Source organism: Mizuhopecten yessoensis, unplaced genomic scaffold, assembly GCF_002113885.1.
Source record: "Mizuhopecten yessoensis strain PY_sf001 unplaced genomic scaffold, ASM211388v2 scaffold213, whole genome shotgun sequence".
NCBI classification, from domain to species: domain Eukaryota; kingdom Metazoa; phylum Mollusca; class Bivalvia; order Pectinida; family Pectinidae; genus Mizuhopecten; species Mizuhopecten yessoensis.
Window position 1 is genome coordinate 888,511 of NW_018403434.1, and position 22,442 is coordinate 910,952.

At 36.2% G+C, this 22,442-nt stretch overlaps 1 long non-coding RNA gene across 1 annotated transcript; it reads left to right on the forward strand.

Annotated features, from left to right (window-relative positions):
- Positions 1-4,231: 4,231 nt before the first annotated feature.
- LOC110463912 lies at positions 4,232-7,552 on the forward strand. The gene is made up of 2 exons (XR_002464449.1): positions 4,232-4,332; positions 7,493-7,552. It is a non-coding gene; the product is annotated as an uncharacterized LOC110463912 (long non-coding RNA).
- Positions 7,553-22,442: the final 14,890 nt, after the last annotated feature.

Here is a 22,442-nt window from a genome sequence, read left to right on the forward strand (position 1 = left end):
AACACGTTTCCGAGGATTATATTTTACGTACTTAGCGATACCTTACAACTTGTCGTAAACACGAGATACGATCTTTATTGACCTAATTAAAATTCCTACGTCAAACTCAATGTTTGTATATCTCTGACGACTGTGGGGCTCTGTTTTGTTTTTAATTCTTAGATATATGTACAGAGATACATGATTTTATTTGATTATTGAAAATATGACATTCTTTATCCCCTTCTTGCTTTGTCATATCAAATGATGCGTTACTATACACGTTACATATCTTACCTTTGTAGAATTAAAATCAAAAGATGAAATCAATTATCTAATCTGAGTCCTTCTCTTTTCTACAGCGTCAGGGGAGGGGGTGTTATCGGGTCATATTCGATCGCCAACCGGCAGGGGGTTATCGGGTCATACTCGATCCCCAACCGGCAGGGGTGTTATCGGGTCATACTGGTCAACTGATCACAATAGATACGAAATAATAAATAATAATAATGATATACAACATCTATGGATAATGGTATTAGTTAGAAACTATAAAACTGTAACACCTGTAATCGTTGACTGGGGTCCTAGCTATAGAGACGAGGTCATTCATACATAATCCATTCTTATTCGTTTACACGTGAAGGCCACTCTCGATGCATTACATATCACGATCCGTTTTCAGTAAAACACTTGTTATTAGATTCTATTGATATTGATCCTGTACGAGGATATTTATATAACGACACAAATATTTAAATCTCTAATTAATACATTAACATATCTCTACAACCTGATATTACTTAGAGACATCTTTCCATGGGTCATTAACTGGCCATAAAGATTTCCTTTGTGTTAATGATCCGTTAAGAGTATGATAATTAAGCATATTTTCCCGAAGTGATATGAGCATAATTCAAAATGTACAATCTGAGCCTCATTTCGTTTACTGAAAATATTTGAACCAGTGTATATCTTAAACGGCACGGTTTTTCAGTGAGGTAGCACTCAAATGTCGTCCTCATATCCGCGCTGTCACAAGGAGGCAAAAACACAAATATAACACATATGGAGGGAGGCACGCTTTACCTTAGCTATAAATAGAACGCTATTTTTTCAAACAAAAGGATTCTTTCAAAGCGGTATGTTTATAAATGTAAATTGTGTAGTCATTATTGTAGAATATAGTGTTTATGTTTTTGGTAGAAACAAATATTTCCCTTTCTAAGTTATTTTTGGCAAAAAAGAAACGGTACTATTTGTAATGCTTGTAACCTTCTCAAAGAACAAGAGAGATTGTTATTAGAGATCCTTCACAAAATCCATCGAGAAATAAGACCAGGTGCATGTTATGTAGGACTTCAAAACCATCGCTACATATCGCAGTAGAATTAAAATGTGACCCAAAAATACACCAATACGAGATAAAGTTACCGCCTCCAGCACACATAAAAGAGAAATTAATTATATACAAATAGATCAAGATGAAAACGATAGTGCAGAACGAACTTTTGTGATACAGGACGCGGGTATGAAATGATGATGTTGAAGTGTTAGTCTGGTGTTTAACAACCCCACAACAGCCAGGGGTATTATGTTGAAAAGAATGGTTTAACCGTTGTCACTAATGTGATCGGATGGAAGATTGTTTTGGGTGTCTTCGGCATGGCATTTCAGTGACACAGCACTCTTCAAGGATTTTGGCCGTTAATAGGACGTTTAACAAGAAAAATCCAATCGCTATCGTATAACCACTCGACACACGAGGGAACGTGCCGACAGTGTCGTACATGTCGATAGGGTGATAAACTTAACTACGCAAACCATTAACGAAACGTGCCAAGCAAATTAAACAAAACAATCGACCAATGACGTTAGTATTCTGTGAATATCGGGACCATACGGATCGATTTTAATAAAAAAAAGAATTCGTCATATTTAAAACGGACCATTCGTATCAATTTGGATGGTCACATTCTACAAACATCAATTTCAGACGTTTTTCATTATTGAGAATATAATGATCATTACAAACACTTGTTATATATAATGACGCGATAGAAATGTCTCCTATATAGCATACGAATGGCTAATGAAACTTTCCTTATTTGATTTTAATTCCTTTATCTGTAAAATGTCTCTTACAAATCAGCTAACTGGCACCTATAATTGCCTCAGGACTGACATTAAACAACTAATTTAAAATTCGATCCAATTATAAGACACAGTCAGAAGAGGGTTACATGTTGACTCTAGCCAAACATATCTGATAACATATCAAACAAGTGTGTCCAGTACGATAATGATATAATCCTTTTATACACATAGCAATTATATCGATAAAGGTCAACGATGTGATCTAGCGTACTTTAATGCAAATAATGAGTTCAGAATTTGATGACATTGATGCGCCAGCGACAGACCTAAATAATTTATCCATGCAAATCCATTTCATATTGTCGGCACTCCATGTTTACTGACATAGACATATGCTTTTGTGTGTTGAACACGACTAGAAATGACTTTCGTTATAAAGACGACCATTATCTATGATATGACCGTATTGCTTATTCCGATTTTTGTTCCGAAAGACGCATAATGAGCTGTGCCTTGAACCCTGTGTTGCTAATCGCTATGATAGCGGTCACAAACTTTAACTGTCAAAATCGAAGATTTGTTTATCCGATCAGTCTCAGAAGACAATATGCACAACTACATACCGAATGGAACCTATATGTCAAATTTGAGAAAGATCTTTTTAGTCCTTTGCTGCCTGTCGGCCTTTTTGTTTATCTGATCAGTTGAAAAAGTAAACATGCACAACGAGGGACGAAGGGGAACCCACATACAAAATTTGAGAAAGATCCCTTTAGTGCTACCCAAGAAATAGCGATAACAAACTTTCACTGTAAAAATACAAGATGGCTGCCTGTCGGTCATTTTGTATAAATCATCATTCTCAAAATTTAACATACACAACGACAGACCAAGTGGAACCTACATGTTAAATTTGAGAAAGATCTCTCTAGTAATTATTGACAAGGTATTCCTGAGAAATAGCCATAACAAACATTCACTGTCAAAATCCAAGATGGCTGCCTGTCGGCCAGTTTGTTTATCTGATCAGTCTCAAAAGTAAAGACGCACAATAAGAGACCAAGGGGAACCTACATACAAAATTTAACAAAGATCCCTCCGGTACTTCCTGAGTAAAAGCGAGAACAAGAATTGCTTAGGGACGGACCACGGACGCAGGGTTTGAATATCCCTAATACTAATTCCAATTATTTCCATGAGAACGGTTCAATTATCGAATTTCACATTGTTGACTACACAGCTGGGAGTGTCGCATTTTGCACGTGTTTTGCTAGTGAAGCGTCTACACCACGAAGACTAATAGTTCATAATAATGTTTTTGTGTGTGGGTGTATATCTATGCACGTGAAAGACCGATGATATATATGGGATTTATTGAAGTATTTTAAGTAATATACCTTTTATGTTGGATACCATATTTTCGAGAATGCTATGCGTTAATTATGCTCAGTTCAGAGAGAGATAGAAACCATTGGGCATTAGCACACTAATAGTGTTAATCATGACACCAGGGGGCGCGCGTGTACTAGGGGGTTACTACCGATGCCAAGATGGCGGACGAGTGTTTTCAGAACTGGTCGGTACAGAAGCTGAAGATTGAATTGAGGAAACGGAGTGCTACTACCCATGGCAGAAAATGTGATTTAGTTGAGAGGTAAAACATATTATATTTCATACTGAATAAAAGCTGCATTTATTGTTGCCTTTCTATCAGTTTCACCCGTCAGCTGTTCGGTTAATCGTCTGTCACTGTCGGTGTCATCGAAAGTGAAAGTAAGGTGTGGGGACAGTCCGAAATACATAATTATTATATTCGTTTATTTTTTTGATCGGCGGAGATCTCCATTCCTATCAATAATGATTGAGATCAAGGCGGCACAATCCCACCGTCTTCTTTCTTGTTATGTCCTCCATCACAGAATTGATGATTATAAACATGTTAGGGGATTAACAACAAAATGTGATTAATATTTACTTTGAGGGGTTTTGCCATAAGATAAAAGAGTTTTACATATGGTAAAAACGGCGTTATTTAGTTGTGTATTTGTTGGAACACAGCCAGGACCTATTTGATCACAGGAATATGCATACAGTTATTTTGAGTAATGTGCAAGACAATCTGATGTTGACCTGCCCGATGTCATTGATGTGTTCGGCCAGTTGCTGGATTTCAGCAATTGATACCAGATCACAAGATTATCCTTCCCAAATTGACTTGGCTGCAGATAGAGGAGTACTTCTTGTACAGATTGGCAGGTATTTATAATCAAAAGTTTTAAATACAATTGAGTGTCATTGGTCATGTTACAAGTGAATTTTATTTCATTGAAGCATTACACAGCATTTTAATGAGTCATAGTCCTGCAACTCTTAATGTAATGCAGCTAGCTCAATTCTTTGTACATTGTATTCCTATTTTCAATTAATGTTTACAATTTATAGATATCAAAATTTCATATATAAATGTTTAATGAATAGAACAACGAACACAAGTCAGCTAACAGGTGTAATAATGTCATGATCATCACACCATGACCAATCACATGGTCTCACAATGCCCAGCTGACCTTTGTAAGCTCTTAATGTGGAATAAAATTGAAAGTATTAAGCTTAAATGGAGTCATAGGTTGGCAAGCAGACAGTTGGAGCCCTTAATTTCTACCAATCTCTTATAAATATTCATTGTTTAAAAATGACCCAGATGTTTTTTTTATACAAATTTTAATCCCTCAGCATTTTGATATTCTCATTGTAATAGATCTTTGACATATGCATATGCGAATATTAAGTGGTTGTTGGAGGCTGCCGGGGTTGAGGAGCCCTGGGATCAGCCCCCCGAACAATAAAGTGTCCACACGTAGGTGGTCTTTCGCTATTCGTACACCTTACATTCAATAGCTATGTTTATACATGTGTTATATATATATATATAACCACCGCTGCTCCATCATGCAGAACAAACCAGACTTCCCTGTGGCAAGGCATTTTAATATGCCTAGCCATAGTTGGAAAGACATGCAGGTTGTTGCCATAGATCAATGCCCTACATGGGATGAAACGAGACGACGTACGAGAGAACGGTTTTGGATCACCAATCTACAAACCCGCTACCCTCGAGGTATGAACGAACGATAGGCGGTTGCCATCCGCTCGTTTTCCTTCCAGGGGGCATTTGACCTAATGATTCATTACTGCACAGTTGGTCTGCTATCTCGCCTACCTGCTGCTTCATGTCAGTGTGTGTGACCAACAGCCGTTGTCAGATTTATTTTGCAGATTTATACAGTATCTTAGCCATTTTATCTACTTATTCCTCCTGCACTCACTTATTTGATAATTACATGCATAATTCCTGCAAACCAATAGAGGCACATGCATTATTCCTGCAAACCAAAAGAGGCGACTAAGTGGGACCCCCTGCTGTGACTTAGATCCATCGCAGTATTGAGAGGCGACTAATGAGACATTCCGTAGCAGATTGGAGATTTTTCACATTTACCGGGCCAGATTTCCAAATGCACATGTTCCACGTTTTTGATATCTCTCGTTGACTCACTTTATATGACAGTGCATCTTGCGCAAGAATAGGTCCTCTACATCAGCGTTCCTTGTCCGCGATGCTCTCAGCGTAATTGCTGCCTTCGGCTGTCTTTAGCCGAGGGGACTATTGGTTTTATATAATAGCTATATTTTCAATTATAGTATATCAATTCTATCTTCTTGTAATATGATGTATATGTACCTGTAACTGTTCTGTTTCACTGTGTCTTGAAAAGGGAGCGGAACGCTCCGAAAATTTGACAACCGAAACTTGTCCACACTGTTGGAATTACTTCTTTGCCCCATATATATATATATATTATATAGTTATATTAAGTTTGTAAGTTGTCCCCGCGCATGCATGTATCAGCCGCCCCAAAACTGTATCCGTCTGCGTCATGTCCCTGTAAAGTCTTTTACTTTGCACCCGGACAAGAATGGGGACGTCCATTACCTACATGCACGCGGTATATTACTGTTTATTGTTTTTGTATTTTTGTTACAATTATTTTTAACAATACAAAAAAGTAAAGACTCATTTTGTTTATCCAATGATCGTATTCTAATCAAGTCCGTATGTATATAATTCACTTTTAAAGGCTAGATTGAAAGAACCCCACTAATTCCACTCGTCCACTTTCATACATCCGTAAAGTTTGTTATGACTACATTGTATAGGTATTTTATTTAGGTATGGGTACATGTAAGTGACATTAAAAAAAGTTACCCATGTATTCCGGAAAATTTGTCCAGATTATTTTCTAGTTTTCTAGTGGTGTCTAACCATGTGCGGGTACTATTCAGGTGTTGGACAGGATTTATATTTTTCCGAATTGGGTAAGTTTTGTTCGCTTATACTTGCACTAGTGAATAATGATTGTAATTGATACACAAAGTTTCTTTCATATTAGTAACAAACAAAGTTATTCATGCTGTTTACATGTACACATTTCAGATGTTAACTGTCTGCACGCGTGACCCCGCGGTCAAGGTGTATACATGTGTACACCTTACTACGAGCCATACTTTACACGCTGCGTTAGTCACCATAATAAACCATATGAATGAAAATGACAACACTTTCTTACTGATAGTTCCATTAGTAAAGTATATGCATGTAGACTAATCTGTCATAAATCCTTCATAAATGTATGTAACAGTTTGCTACCTACGTGCGTAAATCTGCAAACATGTTCTAGCTCCCGTTTAAAAATGTTAATCAGGCTAATTTGCTTTGTTTTTTGTTCGCTTAAATGGTAGGTCTTAAATACCGCGAAACCTATCAAATACAATATTATATTCGTGCAATCGTAATTTTTTTCTTGCATTTTGTATCTTAATATCAAATACCTTAGCTGTCTCATATTTTTACAGATACCTATGTTTTGAAAACCTTTATCCATTTTGTTCCAATAATTGTCAAGATATCTACAGTTGATAAAATAATGTTCAAAATTTTCTACCTCTTGACAGACGTTACAGAGCTCTGAGTCAGCTAGGGTAATTCTTTTTAACATCTGTCTAGTTGGTATTATATGATGACATAAAATTTCCATTTGAATACTTTATACTTATTGTCTAATAATTTACTGAAAACAAATTGTAGCATCTGTTTGATTTCTATTGATCCATCTAAACCGAAATAATTTATCCATCGCACTTTGTTAATGTTTATTACATTTTTTTTTTGAGTAGCCAACCTATATACATCTTTATTTTTTAACTTCCCTAAGTTAAGATTAACTCCGGTTTTTTTTTATCATAAACGTTGTAGTTTTCTTTATTTAAATTAACCTTGGTTTTAATAACCCAGATTTACTGCAATTCAACTTCAGACTGTTTTTGGTAAAAATCATTCATATCAATACTTTTACAGATTACTGAAGAAGGTGCTCGGGAGTTGGAGACCCAAACCAAATTCCAAGTGAAAAGTAAAACAAGAGGCCCAATGGGCCTGCATCGCTCACCTAGTAAAAAACTCACACTTGTAACCTTAAAAGTGATCTAAAATAAAGCTACAGGCAAAATATCAGTATTTATGATTAAAATTCGTTCAAAAGACCATGTTAAAAAACATTTCACCCCTGTGATTGAAAGTCGAACAAAGTCATTATGTTGAACACATTGTATAGCCTTTCATCTCAGGATGCAACTTGCAAAGTATAAACATCCTGGGACCCATGGTTATTCATAAGAGGTTGTTTAAAGATTTTAAACAAATTTGACCCCTGTGACCTTGAATATAAGTCAAAGTCATTCACTTTAACAAACATAGTAGTCCTTGATCCCAGCATATGCTACTAACTAAATATCAACATCCTGAGCCTTTTGGTTATTCAGAACAAGTTGTTGAAATATTTTAAACATATTTGCTCCTTGTGACCTTGAATATGATTCAAGGTCATACATTTAAACAAACTTGGTAGCCCTTGATCCTAGTATGCTACTGACTAAATATCATCACCCAGGGCATTTTGGTTATTCAGAAGAAGTTGTTTAAAGTTTTTAACATATTTGACCCCTGTGACCTTGAATATGGGTGAAGGTCATTCATTTGAACAAACATTGTAGCCCTTCATCTCAGCTAGCTACTCGCCAAATATCATCACCCTGGGCATTTTGGTTATTCGGAAGAAGTTGTTTTAAGTTTTTAACATATTTGACCCCTGTGACCTTGGTAGCCCTTCACTTTAGCATGCTACTGACCAAATATCATCTCCCTGGGCAGTTTGGTTATTGAGAAGAAGTTGTTTAAAGTTTTTAACATATTTGACCCCTGTGACCTTGAAAATAAATGAAGGTCATTTATTTGAACAAACTTGGTAGCCCTTCATCCCAGTTTGCTTCTGGCCAAATATCATCACCCTAGGCCTTTCGGTTATTAAGAAGAAGTCGTTTAAAGTAAAATATTGACGCCGGACGACGGACGGACGCTGCACCACGGCATAAGCTCACTTGGCACTTCGTGCCAGGCGAGCTAAAAAATGGGTGGAGGAGAGACAGTGGAGGATTACTGCATCTTGCTACATGTACCTGTCGTCGAAACATGGTGGAACTTTGTGAGAGTCTTGTTTCATCTTGGACTCTTAACACAAAGGCCATTCAGCATGGACAAAATTATGAAAAGAAGGCTTTAACCAAATTTGAACAAACAATGATGTTACATGTGAAGAGGGCTGGACTGTTTGAAATAAGATATCCATTTTTAGGTCGCACATCATTTATCACAACCAGCAAGATGTTTCCGTTTCTTATATATGATGTACTTTGTTGTACATGTATAGACATGCTTGTCCGAAAGATAGAATTTGACACTGAGTACTGTGAATTCAGTCCGTTACCCACACTAAACCTATATTATGTGAAACATTTCATGACTTACATTGCTTCTCATATGTAAAAAGATCAAGGTCAATTTCCTTGTTACTTTCTATAGATTTTTATTATCATTATTATCATATTTGCTATAAATAGCAAAGAGGGCACTCAAAAATTGTTGAAATGGGGTTCTTATAAGGGTAATAAGACAAGAGCTTAAGCAGAAAAAAGGTTACTTATACTATATATATAATCATGATCATTAGAAAAACTGTGACAAGACAGCATTCAAGTCCCTTGTTGTTTTTTAAGACTTATTTGTAAGCATCAAATCCATAATCACCAGGCGTAAATACCTCCTGAAAAAAGTGGGAGGGGTACTTATTGAGTGAGGAGCATTAATTATGGCAAAGATGGTGTATGAAATATCTTAATGGTTCACAAGATATATATTCATTTAATATATACATGTACGTGTATCTAAATTTATCTTGCAATAAGCCCAAATCAATGTAGTTTGCAGTCACCAAACATAAAAGTACATTTTGTATGTATTTTACAGATAGCTAAAAGTTTTCTCGATTTGGAGACACAAATTAAATTTCAAGCATTCATTATAGAATGAAAGATGGGCTTATTTATGTATAGTAAAGTACACGTAGTTTATACTAATGAAACAATATGTACAGTACAGTACTGTTTTTCATATAACTTCGTTATCCTGCTGAAGTGGTACTAAACGCCATACAAAGAGCTAAAGAGAAAGGCCCTGTCAGTGTTAATTTAGAAAGAGCTAACACCAAAGATGCTGATATCATACCATTTGTTACTACTTACAATCCATATAATTGTAATATGTTTCCTGTCGTTAAACATTTTGTTAATTTCATGACAAACAGTGAGAACTTGAAGTGTATTTTTGATAAGAAGAAGATTATAAACTGTAAAAGACAACCTAAAAACTTGAAACGTTTACTATGTACATCCAAATTTGATATGAATACCACAAATGTTGTCACTGGTGTAAAAAAAATGTAAGAAACCAAGGTGTGGTACATTATCATTAAATGTAAAGACTACGAATTTTATATCGGACAGACCGGATGTGAATTGAGAATACGAATGAATGTACATAGACAACAAATGAAGGACAATGAACTAAGATTTTTAAAAGTTAGCAAACATATGTTGTGCGTTTCCAAACCTGTACTAACAATTGCTTCTTATTTATACCGTTACGTTCTGTTAACAGATTTTTAAGAATGAACCTGCATGCGTGTAATGTAAGTATGTCTGTGTGTACGTGTGCTGGAGGCAGGGCGTATTGATGATTCCGTTAAGGAACTGTACTAGATTTTTTTTTGTTTCGTTCGGTTTTTCCGTGTGGTTAAGGTAGGGTGTATATATTTTTTTCAAACGCCAGGAAATTGTCATCGGTTTGAAGAAAAATAAATCACATTTCCTAGCTGATTTTTTTTGTTAAATGTCATATTATGCTAGTTGAACTGAAGTGATGATCAAGCATTCTATGTTATGACACTTTGAGTTTGTTAATTTGACGACATTGTGTGTTTCTATTTCTGGTGGACTTTGATTGGTTGGCGGCTTCTTCATTTTAGTCTGAGTCACATTTACAAGTTTGTAAGAGTTGACCAAATAGAAAAGGAGGGGCACACTAACTAGACTGTAGTTCTCGGTTGGTGTCCACAAATTGTAGGTGCTTAAATTACAGGGTTGTGGCAATTTGTTAATTAGTCTCTCATATGTAAATCAAGGTGGACATCTTTCTACAGGGGGCTGGGGGTGTTTACAAATTGACCCCTCCTTTGATTTAAATTTCCTTTTGGTAGACCTTAATCTTATCACAACAAACACACCCACTAAAATTCAAATGAGCACTTGGTGCGTTTTTCGTAGGAGCATAAAACTGAAATCTGAGTTTTTCCCCAAAAGACTAATAATGCATTGAAGGATCATTTTTGATTCAACGAAAACTACGGATCATTGCTACATTATACATGTTAAAATATTTTGCTATGGTGAGTTATCAGACATTAACAGACAAATCAACAACCGGAAGCCATCTCAAGCATTGATATTTTCCAGATAAAAAATGTTTTCATCTTGTTATAAAACATCTTATAACTTTTGTATACCTCAAATATTTTGATTATAGACGGACTAGGTCATGAACTACCAGTGACAAAAAAATCAATCCAAAATATGTGGTGGAACATATTCAAAGAAGAGATCAAATGACCATATTGTTTATACATCAGAATGCATGGCTATGTGTATAGTCTAATCATTATGTCTGAAAACTGACAGAAAAGAAGAAAATATTTGTTCCAGTTAAGATGGGATGAATATTAAATCAATTGACCATATGGTCTATGCATCAAAATTCATGGCTATGTGTATAGTCTAATCATTATGTCTGAAAACTGACAGAAAAGAAGAAAATATTTGTTCCAGTTAAGATGGGATGAATATTAAATCAATAGACCATATGGTATATGCATCAAAATTCATGGCTATGTGTATAGTCTATTTATTATGACTGAACTGAAACTTACAGAAAAGAAGGAAATATTTGTTCCAGTTAAAACGGAATGAATATTTAATAAACAAAGAACATGTTTGGAAAAGATTCGTTGGTTTATTCCTTTTCAAGATGGCCACCAAAACATTCATTCTACTGCCTAATCAGTTGTCAGATTCCCAGACCATTTTCTTGCAATATAAATGGAATTCAGAGATTGTATGTTTGTAAGATACTTTGTTTTTATATATTTATTAAAGTTAGACGCCGTATTAACAACTTATGACATTTACAGATAATGTTTTTCAAGATGCAAGAGTATTATGCGTTCGAATGGCAGACTAAAAAAAAGAAGGAAGAAAAAATGATGCGAAGCTTTGAGTTTGTTTTCTAACTGGTGATTCTAGATTCACAAGAAAACAACTAATTTCAAGCTTTGTAAGAACTTTTTAGCCCTTGTGTCAACTGATTTGGATTTTGAATGTTGCTATGATAGCTAAGATAATAAAGTATAATATATATATGAGCACACATTCCCAAAGTTCTTTGACCAACTGGGCATTGGCAGTAGTAATCTTTTATGTGAATATTATCATTTGGTGTCGTTCTGTACTGAATCCAAACCTTATATTTAGTCTGGCTTTTGTCTCTGGAACAGAGGTCTTGAGAGTGCTGATTCACCCTTATTTTATAATCTTTACGAATTCTGATTTTACTCTCTTGGAGAGATGCAGACACAATCTTTGGCACTTCCTCAATTATATCAATGAAGTAGTTTAATATTAATTGAGTTCTAAAAAATATCCAATGCTTAAGACGGCCATGAAAAAACTACAATCCTTCGGGATTTAGAAACTGTTCTGTCAATGTTAGCCTGTAGATCAGAGTGTTGTCTCTGACCAGTCTTAAGATATGAGTGCAAACTGGTATTAATACCAGATGCATCTAACGTTGGCAGGACATCTTTAAAACCACGATCAACGACTACATGGTCGTCTTGCCCCAACCATGTGAGCTTATCTATGATGATTTTGTAATGCTTGCTTCATTTTGGCTTCCATAAAATGGTCCTTCTGTGTCCAAAATGTACCCATCATGTAGAGCTATGCTCATGAATTGATAATTACTTTCCTTCTAGCCACCGTTAGACATTCTCTGAAGCTTATTGACAGCCCTTTTTTTAAAATATAAATATATGTACCATCTATTCAGGCGTTTACTTTGTCTCCAAAGGGTTCTGAGAATAAACTATTTCGCGAAATTAAATGTTCCCTGCTCAAATGTTCAGAACCAAGGAACACTGGAACTATAGATTTATTCAATGCTTGTACTACATAATGAAAGGTTTTTGAAATACTAGGCAGGGAAATACAAAAAAAGAGCGGAACGCTAAATTTCAAGAGGTATCAGTTTTCATCTTAACCCAAAAAGCATTTTATGTAGTTTTGGTATATACTGAAGAAGAAAGAAATGGGACAAATTACGTAATGGATTAGAAAAAAAGTTTTTTGACCAACTTGTCCAAATCTTTGCAGCCAGGTTCGTACAAGAGACAAAAATTGAGAGTGAAGGCTGATAGATTCTTTGATAAGATGTAAGACACTAGAAGGTCGTCAATTATTTCGGACGACCTATTTCATACATTGTAATTGAGAGTTCAAAGACTCTCTTCCTTGTAGGATAACCTGTGTACAATGGTTTAGGTCATTGCCAATAAAATGCATTTTTTGCAGGTACATGCCCTGGTTACATTATGACAAGCGAGTAACTTCTTTTGATGGACCTCATCTTACTGATTTTCTTTTCAGAAATGATTGATTTGTTTTACTGAAAAGAATCTTTAGTGCATGCTTCATTTGTTGGCAGCAGTATTGAGATTCGAAAGGCGTATGTGCACAAATTCACCTCCCTGAACTAATCCCTTCATAAAGCTTTGCGTCCCAAATATACACATTTTGGTTATATTGCACAAGAAAAATACCATGATCCCGTCGATTAAAAACGGAGTAAAAAATGCAGAAAACCGCTCAGATTTCTTCTGTACTTCTTTCACTTCTTTTGTTGCCAAATTATATAGCTTATATAATGTTAAAACAGATGAAATAATGATAAGGGTCACTTCGCCGCCATCATGTTACCATTGCAATAGGGATTTTTTTAGCACATTCTGTGTCAGATCCTTAGTGGAGGCATTAAAATGTAACGACCACTGTAACATATTTTGAATGTGTACAATGCTTGCAGCGAGCCAACAAAGACTGTAACGACTGGTCCCACATTTGTTATAAGGCGTTGCGGAAATGCCGTGTACATATGTATCCATATGATGTTACCTGTTTGTTTATCTGTGGTCACGTGCAGGTGTGTGTACACACTGTAACATACCCGATACGCTACGTTCGAGATAAAAAAAGTTAAGCCATTTAACAGATGACCCCTGCTTTTGCTTTTCTCTGTCTCCACGTTTTGTCTACCTAAAAATGAGAAATGTGTTATAGAAGGTGTGGACACAGCTTCAAGGTAGTCGAGCAGTAGAGCTACACAGTAGAGGTGTGTCAGCACCGCTACTTTAACTGTCAATCTTGCTTGTCGATACTTTGGAATCGACCATTATGACATTCTAAATGGTCCTTCTTATGCAATGGAAATGATGTTTTTTTCGAAGATTCACGCAAGAAACAAATGCAGTGGGGAATCCAATATTAACAATAACTTCTATAATATGAAATAGGCACTGCCTATAAGCGAGCGCACAAAGTTCGGTAACCTTTGTGTTGATAGTGTAGATTTCGGGCGCCTGCGGCGCCCCAGCTAAGGGCTTTAAGGTTACAAAACGAACAGAATCCCTCCTTAGGACAAAGGTGCGTCGAATATTCTGACATGAAAAAGAAATAAAGGGTGGGTATAAAAAATAGTAACTTAATTAATAAAATCTGCCAGATATTTCATGTAGGCCTTTTTGTTGCTACTAATTTACTGTTATTTCAACACCTTTGTCAATATATCGCCTGAACTTTTACGACTGGTGGCGTGGTACACGTGTGTAAAGAAATCTACAGATCGTGAATCATCTTCAAACTGTATCTCTATAATTAATCTAAAATGTAATCTCGACATCAGAAGATATGTTATTCATATTCATGACTATAACAAACGTTTTGGATGCACAAATCTAATACATCAACAATTCAAAAGCTTTTAAGGGTGCGTCAGTTATGAAATTATTTAGATTTGCTCAAGACTATATTAATGATTTCAGCTTCTGAAAACAAACCGGACGTGTTCACAGCTGCAAGGCTTTTAAACTACCTCCAATACAATACAGTCAACACCTGCCATACTACATTATATTTCTTTTTGTAAAGTATACACTTAACTTTCACACCTGTATATATCTATATATCTCGATACGTAAGGCTATGAATGCAATAACATAGTTAAGCAGTGCTCGTCATTCAGTTGTTTACAAACTAACAACTCCATTATGTAAACACCTCACGAACGTGATATTTCTTTATTTATTTTTATCTTGACTGGACTTGATCTCTGAGGAAGTGTTGCATCAATAGTCTAATGTAGGTGTTTGTGACCAGGTATATGAATGGTCTATATATAATAAGTGTTTGTAACCAGGGATCTCAGTGGTCTATAGTGAGAGTTTGTAACCAGGTATCTCAGTGGTCTATAGTGAGAGTTTGTAACCAGGGATCTCAGTGGTCTATAGTAAGTTTTCGTGTTAAGGTATCTCAGTGAACTATATTTTTTGTGAGGCGAGGGCGCTCATAGGCTTTATCTGTTGCCCAATTCCTTTGTATCTAAGATCTGTAAGTAGAGTTTGTGAATGACCACGTATCTGAATGGCTTATACACGCGGTTGAAAATTGACTTAAACGTTACATGTAATCAGTTAATCAATTTTTCATTTTCATATTTAAGAACTGATTATTTCACACGTTTCGAAAAATTTATCATTTATAACCATATATCATTTGTTTACAAAACAAAGTGCAATTGACGCCATCATAAAGTACAGATACAGTTAAAGGGTAGAACAAATACTAGAAATAATAACGTTAATGGTAAAAGACATTGTACATGTAAAGGGAATTATTTATTTCAACAAATTTTATTGTACAAACAAACTGAACAATTGGATGAGACAAGAGGCTTAGCTTATATAAGTCTTCTCCTAACCGGTATAGAAGGACAGAAAGCATAAATTTAATACATTGCTCAACAAGACACACTCATATATTCAACCAAGTTATAATTATAAGAAAGAAAAAGAAACTTTATTTGATGACATTTGAAAACTTATAAAATACTTTCTTAGCAAATCATAAATATGTTTGTACACTCAGACCACAGTCCATAACACACATACACACTCATCCTCACATACACACACACATATATATATATTATGCATTAAGGAGACTCAATGGAATGCTTGATGTTTGTCATTTTTTGTAAGTTTAGTTGTTTTTAATTAACTACAAGAGACAAAACTGATTAAATAACTTGTAAAAAGAAACTTTTTTTCAACACATTTTTTATGACAATGTATTGTGCTTAACACATTACAAACTACCAGCAATTGCCGCCTTATTATATATAAATGAATCCCAAATCCCCCTCGACTTCCCATCTTGAACCTCTGAAATACACTCTATGCTATGCTGATATGGGTAACAGCATTATGTGTTCTGTGACCCATATCAGTATAGCATTTGTGTTTCAGACACTTACTGACTTGAAGCAAATCGGATCAGGGTAGGGAGGGGGACGGGTGAGTCATGTTGTGACACAGACACGAACTGACAAAGTAGGTTACGCATACTTACTTTTAACCCACACATGCACGTACATACATGTATCTCAGGCGGCTCATCAGCATTGTCGTTGATTAACAAAGAATATCTTCCTCTGACCGGTTTTCCTTTGCACTGAAGTGACTAGACTTGCACAGGCCTATCTTTCGTGAAGCCGACGTTTGTTTTCTTGTTGAAAAAGTGACAAACACATATAAAAATTGGTAGACCTTTGAGTCCAACATGGATCTTGTCTATGATGAGGTCAAAACTGGTAAAAAAATCACCCCATACTCTTATATTGAACATGCAGGCTTCCCGGTGAAGTTTTCTGTTCCGGTCTTTTTCAACCAATCAGAGTGTGGCAATTTTTTAAGCCCGCGATTTTCAAACCGCAAATATTTTTTATTGCGAATCCTGATTCGTCAAAAACGTCTATAACTTTCAAACACGTTTTAAGGAAGAAACACTTCAAACATAACGCATATGTTTGCAAAGTTCACGTAAATAAGATACGATTTGAAACATATTTTTTATTCTCACAGAGATGTTCAAAACGGCGATTGCTTGGCTTCTGATCTATTAATAACCAATCAGAGCGTCGCAAATTTCAAAGTCCGTTCTGCACGATGTAAAGAAAAAAGATCGCATAGTATTGCATTTTCGTTTTTTTTTTAACTATATATAGCCTTTTGCTTGAACTATATATATACCACGCGTACGATACAAAAAGCGCTCGCTGCGCTCGCTATCAACCGACTTATAGCCCAGATATAATGTTGCCGAGTACATCTTTTATTTAATGCGCAATGGTCTACAGATCAACATTACGTATGAATTCACAGAAATGTCAATCGTCGATTCATTAAATGTTATTCCTGATTATTTTCTACCTAATCTGTTAGAACAATGTAGATATGTGTGGATCCGATTTACCTTCTGCTTATATGCAACTTACAGGTGAATATTAAATTGCAGAGGTATAAACTGTAACTAGTAAACATACTCAAATGTATAATAAAAAGGAGGTTTGTTGGATAATTTCACTTCTGAATTTGCTATTTAATTAATTCCTTTTATGAATACCAATTGTTCAAACATTGGTGATTCTAACATGAGAACAAGACAGTAAATTACGGTTAAAAGTTCTCATTATACTTATTTATACCACTGCAGGTTGTGGATCGGGAAAAAGAATACACCTGCTGTTACCAACTGCATGCTTCGGAGGAGGCGACCTATGTTGGAACCCACCGCCCCCTGCAGAATTGGAGATTTGCTTTCGTACATTCCACTAGGGGACACAAAAGCGACCAATATAAATAAGATGCACCAATTGCAATAGTTCGGATTTTTCAATTCTCTCTATTTCAAACAGCCTTTTATTTCCTAGCGCCTTGCTTGGCAACACCTCACTTTTGGCCTTAATGTTGAGCGTTGGCCCAGGTAGGTGAGGAAGGCAATGGGTTCTGTCCCTTGGCCGGGACATACCGAAGTCCTTAAAAATGTTAGTTGTTATTCCCAGATTAACGTTCAGCATTTAGGGGAATGGCAACAAATTGTTCACCCGTTTTCAGTATAATGTGACCGAGCGGAATGCTGTGCTGGGCGCCTTCAGCATGGTATTGCAGTGAGATAGCACTATAAAGTCAGCTCTAGATCCGCGCTATCACAAGGAGGCTAGCACACCAACATACCCTGTCTCCTGCACAGACACACACATGGAGGCACGTCCTTAAACATCCCCAATATCCATGGGTTATGTTCAATTTCGCTCTTTACACCCATGAACTATGTCATAGCAAAATTGAAGGCACGAAAATAGCTGTTTGATTGGTCTCGGGTAATAAACACTGACCGTTCGCTAGGCTGATACCTGTCATTTGAAGATAACAAAGGAGAGACGCCCGACTTCAAAGCCCGTCAACTATTACCGTTATGTGACCACCAGGTTCTTTTGATGTATATCAGGATTGAACTAGTCTACTTGTCTCATCAACAAGGTGGTGCACACCGAGCCTTCAATGTTGCTACGACATATGCCAGGGGTGTAGAGAGCGAAAGTGAGCGTAACCCCCGGATATCAAGGATGGTTCCTAAATAACCTTAGCTGTTAGTAGGACGTTAAACAAAATTAAACCAAAACAATCCAATTTATCCGCACAAAAATATTCAGACAATACTGAGTACAACAGGATAAGGTACTGAGCACAAACCTCTTCATCCAGCACCTGGCGTATTAAGCACTTGTTTTGGAGGCCGTCCTTAAATTACCATAGCTGTTGATAGGACGTTTAACAATACTTAACCAAATTAAACCAATCGCAACGTTTCAAGACCACCGACTGGTCCCTTTGTCAAGCTATGTAAGTGCTATCTTAAGAAAGGGACCAGACGGTCTTGAAACATTGCAACACGTTTAATACGTACATTGTTTGTGTAGAGTAAAGTTAAACTTTATATTAAATATTTCCAAACTGACGAATCTTATTGACGACACTAGAGTGAATATCGTCCTTATAGAAAGAAACCCGGGTTTAATCCTGTCCCTTTGTTTTTATATATATGAACGGTTAAAAGAAGAAGGTGATCTTGCACTTAAGAGTTATCATTGACTATCTTTATATAGTCATAGAGGAGGATAATCCTTTCTCAAAGTAGTTTGTCTTGGCTTTTGATCATACTAAGTTGCCCTATAAACCTTATTTCTGTTCCATTTCTCAAAGGAATATTGGGGGTTCTCCCGAAAAATCAGAGCGACTGTCTTGTACTGGTTTAAGAAACATTTATATATATCAACAAGACGATTCGGCGAATTATAGTCCCCCACCGAATCTGAAATGCACAGATGATAAATTCGTGCAGGAACTAATTCTATATAGGAATGTTTGACAGACCCACCGTATTCAATAGGGAATAGTGTCAGTACTGCTTCTGTTTATTGGTAAGTTGTACCGTTTTACTATTAAATTACATCTGGTGACACTATGTATGCTTCTTCTTCAATGTAAGTGAACCCATGCCCCAAGCAAGAAGTTCCAGTAACTAGAAGTGTAGAAGATAGAGCCCGGAGAAATTTTTTGTTTGATGCAGGTCAAAGGACAAAAACAGAGTGACTCACTTTTGCTACACGACACATCGCCTCACCAAGGTAAACCCATACCCCAAGTATGAAGTTCCAGGGACTAGTAGTGTAGGAGATAGAGCCCGGACACGTTGTTTCGTTGATGCAAGTCAAAGGTCAAAATGTAGGTCAGAGTAGCTAAATGCAGGTCAGAGTGAACTACTTTTGATACATGACACACCGCCTCACCGAGGTGAACCCATACACCAAGTATTAAGTTCCTAGAAGTGTAGGAGATAGAGCCCGGACAAGATAGCGGAAGGACGGACGGACTATGACGCAAAACTATAGTCCCCCTCCGGTTCCCGGTAGGGGACTAATAAACTAATAAGCTAATGGCAATGTCATCAGTGCTGTGTCCGAGTCTTATAAGTTTCCCTTCCGTCATTGTCAGACGTATCATAGAACTATCGATTTATTCAATGCTTGTACTACAGAATGAAACGTTTTTGAAAAACTCGGTAGGGAAATGTCAAAAAGAGCGAAACACTTATTTACAAGAGATATCAGTTTTTATTTTGTAGTTTTTGTATATACTGAGGAAGAAAGACACGGGACAAGGTACGTATGGATTGGGAGGAACTATTCTTTGATCAACCTGTCAAAGCTTCGCAGCCAGGGTCGTACAAGAGACAAAAATTGAGAGTGAAGGCTGATTGATTCTTTGATACGACACTTCTAAAAGGTCATCAATTATTTCAGATGACCTACTTCATAATTGAGAGTTCAAAGACTCTATTCCTTATAGGATAACCTGTGTACAAGGATTTAGGTCATTTCCAATAAGATGAAATGAGCATACACGGCATGACGCGGCACACCACAATTTGTGTGTGAAAATTAACTAATGCCTGGCACGTTTTTGCAGTAGTGTTGATTTTCTTCCCTTCGAATTCAAATTGTTAAAACAAAGACAACATTTTTATGTAAACTTGACCAGTAAAACAAGTCCTTGATTGTTAAGAGAGGAAAACTGCGGACCAATACTAACTTCTTCATTTGAGCAATCTATGCCATTTATGCCATTTTTAGTCAGTATATCCAAAAGACATTTATAGTGTTTTGTTTTTAAGATTTCGTGTACCTTTACATTTACAAGATTAGAATCGCCAAGCGACGATGGCGACCTTCACCAAAACATGTACTCTTATTATGAGATGAATATTAACAAATGAGTAGAAATATCCCCTAAAAGCAATGTAAAAACGAAAGTCTGATGATAAAATGTATAAATAGAAATCATAACAAAATGTCTATGAACAAATTCCAAAAACTGACAAGAAAATCACATTTGATCTCAAAATTGATTGTTAAAAAAACCTTTATCATTCACGCAAAGTGTGGAAATAAATTGAAATTTGGAATTGTTTGTGACTTAACATGCAATGAAAGGTTTATTGTAGGCTTGCAACGAATTTCATTATCAATTACTAGGGGCCTGTACGTTCATGTGGAACAAACGGTTTGTCTGTTTTTAAATGTAACATTTCGCGTATTAATACTAGCGGACATGCACATGTTTATGCAGGCCTTGTAGGGCTTTGTCAATGCTCTCCTGAAAGCAACATCAGACTTCTAGGTCCGACCTTATTTCATAAACGAACAACTCTGGTGCAACCGGTTTAGCCGTTTAGACCGCAATAAACGAAAACGGCCTTGTAAGCAGATGCATTGCTTTTTGGTGGACGCCAGAGAGGTGTCTTAGGCCTTCACCTTTTTGGGTACACAGTGTACTTTGTTGTGTGAAATGAATACTTTCCACCACTGTTTTGGGACTGAATTTCTCATACATATTTGAAAAAACAAAACTTCTTCTTACTATGAAAATCTTTGGTATACAAGTATGATAAGAATGAAAATCCTATATTTTACATTAACATTTTCTAAAAATGTTCGATATAACTCACATTCTGAATGATAAATACATTATTATGGCACTACATGGACGAACATATCCTTTCCCAAGTATAACGATGCAAAAAATACGTTCAGAAAAATGCTTTCAGGCTGAAATTCCATTTTTCGGCCCCTATGTTGTGATTAGGTTAATTAATCATATGAATAATTAGAAGAGTGATTCAAAGTAATAACTCCAGATGTATATAAGGGATTGAAAAAAGTTTAAACAGTAGCATGAATCTCGTAGCACATCTAAAATAACCTAGCTGGAAATATTCCTTTGAACACAAGTGCAGATAAATGATAATGTTATAAATGTGAAATGATTATAGGGAGTATACCATATCCACTAGTGGTTATTTCTTAATTCTGCAACATGAAAATATTTTTATATTTTATATATATGAAACTTCATGGTTGTATGCTTACAATTTACAGCATTTTAGTTTTTTTCTTTTCATGTTTGTAGTTGTAGATATATATTTTGAGAATACATACTTCATCTTTTTGTTATGATCTGACAATTGACGGCATAAGATCTTCTTACGGTGTAACTGTGAACTGTGTATCTCAGCACGCCTGGATTTGGATGCATCTGCTCCAAACCTTTCAGATAACATGAATCCTGGACGTCTGCACATATTTCACACAAGACAACAGAGATGGGAAGGTAAATATTTAATGAGGGGTGAAAATATAAAAACAAAACAATGAGCCATCATTTCCTAACACCACATTCCACAGCTACACTACAACTCTTCTGAAGAATAGTAGCCTGTAAAGTGTCTGTCAGTATTGGGAAATCCACGTCTGATAGACAGTACTGCACATGAGGGAATACTCCTCCTGTTAACAGCCCCAGTCTTCCCCACTGCAACAGAACAACGTTACGGTAGGCTTGGTTGCGGAAAGTGTTATTATTAAATGATTGCTCAATTAAACTAATGAACTTACTAAAACGCGCAATTACATATGTTTGCTACCTCCAATACATAAACACTGGTACACACGTTATAAAATGGCTTGTGGTCGGTGATGCAGAGCACGTCCACAATATATATTCTGCCGTCTTTCTCTCATATCTTTACACTTACCACACACGCACCTTGGTACCTGGCATGCCTTTGATATG